At 45.0% G+C, this 4,246-nt stretch overlaps 1 pseudogene; it reads right to left on the reverse strand.

Annotated features, from left to right (window-relative positions):
- Nucleotides 1-308: 308 nt before the first annotated feature.
- LOC110326920 lies at nt 309-945 on the reverse strand (annotated as a pseudogene).
- Nucleotides 946-4,246: the final 3,301 nt, after the last annotated feature.

Consider the following 4,246-nt stretch of genomic DNA (forward strand, 5'->3'; position numbering starts at 1 on the left):
CCAAATTGGTTTTTTTTTTTTTTTAATGCTAAGGTTTTGTTGTTGTTATTATTATTTGTTTTTTATTTATTATATATAAGTACACTGTAGCTGTCTTCAGACACACCAGAAGAGGGCATCAGATCTCATTACAGATGGTTGTGAGCCACCATGTGGTTGCTGGGATTTGAACTCAGGACCTCTGGAAGAGCAGTCAGTGCTCTTAACCTGTGAGCCATCTCTCCAGCCCGAGATTTGGATTTTTTTTTTTTTTTTTTGGTCAGAGCAAACACTTTTTAATGAATATATTTTACAAATACACTGGTGAATCATGCAATGCTTCCTGCATTCTATGTACTCCTGGGCCACAAGTCCGACACTCCTTTGCCAATGGACCTGTGATAACAGAATCTTTCATCTTGCCTTTAGTGTTTACTCTGCCCCCTGCGTTATCTTCAAAGTAAAGAAACACCCCATCTTTTCTTTGATAAGACTTTCGTTGTCCAATTACCACTGCTGGATGGACCTTTTTTTCTTAGTTCTGATTTGCCTTTCTTTTTTTTTTTTTTTTTTAAAGATTTATTTTATTTATTTATTATATGTAAGTACACTGTAGCTGTCTTCAGACACTCCAGAAGAGGGAGTCAAATTTCATTGCGGATGGTTGTGAGCTAACATGTGGTTGCTGGGACCTGAACTCAGGACCTTCGGAAGAGCAGTCAGGTGCTCTTACCCGCTGAGCCATCTCACCAGCCCCTGATTTGCCTTTCTTAACTGTGGCCATCACCATGTCCCCCACACCAGCAGCAGGCAGTCTGTTCTGCTGTCCCTTGAGTCCCTTCACAGAGATGACATACAAGTTTTTGGCTCCTGTGTTGTCAGCACAGTTGATCACAACTCCTACCGGAAGACCCAGGGAAATCCGGAATTTCGTCCAGAGGACCCACCATGTCCTCTCTTAGACATCTTGAGCGTCTGGAAAGAGGCAGAAGGGGAGATTTGGACTTTTAAAGAGACTGAATTTTTAAAGTGTTTGAATTTGTCAAGACTGTAGGGGTTTAAAGGAGCATAAATGTTTTATATTGCAATGTTGATGTTAGTGTATGGCCTTGGAGATGAACAAGGAAAGACTAATAACGGTAATATGTTGTCAGGTTGGCAAGGGGTTAGCTGCCTTGGCTAGTGTTTTGTTGGTTTTGTTGTTTGGTCGGTCGGTTGGTTTCTTTTTTCGAGACAGGGTTTCTCTGTGTAGCCCTGGCTGTCCTGGAACTCACTCTGTAGACCAGGCTGGTCTCAAACTCAAAGATCTGCCTGCCTCTGGCTCCCGAGTGCTGAGATCAAAGGCGTGTGCCACAACACCTGGTGTGTCCTGGGTATTTTTATGTCATCTTGACACAAGCTAGAGTCATCGGAAAGGACGGGGCCTCATTGCAGCAATGGAAACCCTGAGACAGTGACCATTAAAGAAATCTAGAACCTTGCCTGGACAAAACTTATCCTAGATACCACTTTGGAAAGCTCTGTGGATAATGCGTGTAGGATTCGTGACTTCTCTTATGCATTAAGTCCCATGGCGTAAAGCAAGGAGAAGGAGGTCCACATTTACCTTAGGAAGCCAATGTCAACCCCAGCCCCAGCAGAGAAAAGCACAGTGGAAATGTGCTCCATGTACAAAGCAAACCCCTAAAGCAAATATGGGCAACAAGAATCCAGCTGGGTATTCGAAAGGACAGCGTGGACAGCGTGTCTCATCTATCTCGGAGGCTCTCGTACACCGAGAAAGATTTTCCTACTATTTCCAGAAACGCAACGTTTAGCTCTGAGATTTCACTAGAAAAGGGAATCCACAGGGTGGGTATCTCTGCAGAGGAGAGGCATTTGGCATCTGACAGCATCTGGCATCCATTCTTGTGTGTGGAGGTGGGGTGGACCACTGTACTCAGGACAGGAGGCAGCTCTTGGGGGCCAGTTCTCTCCTGTCACCTTGTGGGACAAGGGTCTACCAATAGAGCCATCTCAGTAACCTCACATTAGTTTTTCTAATATTAAAAAATATATGCATGTGTGTGTGTGTGTGTAAGAGAGAGAGGGGGGAGGGAAGGAGAGAGAGAGAGGGAGAGAGAGGGAGAGGGAGGGAGGGGGAGGGAGAGAGGAGTGTACAGTCACCACATGCACTCAGGGGCCCATAGAGTTCTGGAAGAGGGGTTTGAATATTCTGGAACTGGAGTCATAGGCAATTGTGAGGTGCCCTGTGAGTTCTGGAAACCAAGCCCCAATCCTTTTCAAGAGCAGTAAGTACTTTCAGCCACTGAGACATCTCTCCAGCACCCCCCCCCCCCNCCACATTCTTTCTTTTTATTCTGTGTATAGGTGTTTTGCATATATGTCTATGCAACGTGTGCATGTAATGCTCAAGGAAACCAGAAGAGGGCGATGTATCCCCTAGGACTGAAGTTACAGAGCGTTGTGAGCTATTACATGTGTTCTGGGAATCGCATCCCAGTCTTCTGCAGGAGCAGCCAGTGCTCTCTTCCATCTCTTGCTTCCAGCCCCACACCACCTATTCTTGCCAAAAAAAAAAAAAAAAAAAGATAAAAAAAGATTACTTTTGCTAGAGACAGTGATCTTTTCTCAAAACAAAATAATAATTTAAAACAGGAATGGAATGGGTAGAGGTTCCCTTCACATGACTAGATACAGTTTTTTAGATCTGTTTTTAAAAGTGTGGGGGGGGGTTGTGTATGTGAGTGTAGCTTCCCAAGGAGTTCCAAATCTAATCTAGAGTACCTAATCAGAAATAGAGTACTTTAAACTGGAATTACAGGTGGTTATGAGCCACCCAACATGGTCACTAGGGACTGAATTTAGACTCTCTCAAAGAGTGACCAGTGCTATTTCCTGTCCCACTGATATGTATCTTAAAACAATAACAATTTCTGTTGGGCATTGACCATAGGGTAGGTCTACTACTTTACCTATTTGATTTTTAGATGGGGAGTGGTTGTCAGGATCTCACTATGTGGCCCTACTCTCCTGGAAGTATATGTAGATAAGGCTGGTCTTGAACTCCCAGAGATATGCTTGCTTCTGCCACCTGAGTGCTAGGATTAAAAGTGTGTACCCCCAGTGCCTGGCCTTAATCCATAGAATTCTAATGAAGGATGTTAGACTTAAGTTCACCTCACAAGTGAGGTTACTTCAGTGTGTATTCCAAGGGTGACCCAGAATACCAGAGCAGAACAGATGGACTTGCAAGTAATCCCAGCAAATACCTCACATCGCCAATGAGCCATTTGGTGTGAGACACTATTCCTGGAGAGAAGTGGGTAAGCATCTGTGCATCCCAGATAGGCAACTGAGGACAGACCAATGTATGAAGGGTCACTGACAGGAACAGAAATGACCCAGTGACAGCTGCATCACCAAGGCCCACCCCAGCACGGGTGATAGCTCACAAAGGCTGGAAACCCAGAACACATTACACAGCCTGCAGGCAGCTCAACAGGCTACAGTGTCTTTTCCTAGTAACTCAGTTGGTCTGAGCCTCTTCTAGGCAGCTAGCTTGGTGGTATGGGTTTCTTCTAGGCTGTCCCACTGGTCTCTGCTTCTTGCAGGCTGCTTGACTTTGATTCTTACACCAAACAAGCTTGCTCTCAGCCCCTTCTAAGTCAATTTTACAGCCTGGCTTGTCTGAGGATGACTCTTAGCAGTCTTTTCTAGGGGAACAAGGGTCCTAGTGATTCTGGTCTGTTTCAGGGACTTCCTGAAGTTCTTTTGTTTCCCTTCTATCTTAAGGAGCTTTCTGCAGGATGGAGGGAGGGTTTCAATATTGGAGGAAACTGCTACACACCAGCATCTTTCATCTCCAAATGAAACAACAGAAACCAAACCAAACCTGGATGTGGTATTTTCTTTTAATTGTTTTTTTTTTTTTTTTGGAGACAGGGTTTCTCTGTATAGCCCTGGCTGTCCTGGAACTCACTTTGTAGACCAGGCTGGCCTCAAACTCAGAAATCCGCCTGCCTCTGCCTCCCGAGTGCTGGGATTAAAGGTGTGCGCCACCACGCCCGGCTAAGTTGTTTTTAATTATTTTATGTATATGAGTACACTGTAGTTGTCTTCAGACCCACCAGAAGAGGGCATTAGATCTCATTACAGATGGTTGTGAGCCACCATGTGGTTGCTGGGAATTGAACTCAGGACCTCTGGAAGAGCAGTCAGTGCTCTTAACCACTGAGCCATCTCTCCAGTGCCAGGGTGTGGTATT

This window comes from Mus pahari, chromosome 9 (genome assembly GCF_900095145.1).
Source record: "Mus pahari chromosome 9, PAHARI_EIJ_v1.1, whole genome shotgun sequence".
NCBI classification, from domain to species: domain Eukaryota; kingdom Metazoa; phylum Chordata; class Mammalia; order Rodentia; family Muridae; genus Mus; species Mus pahari.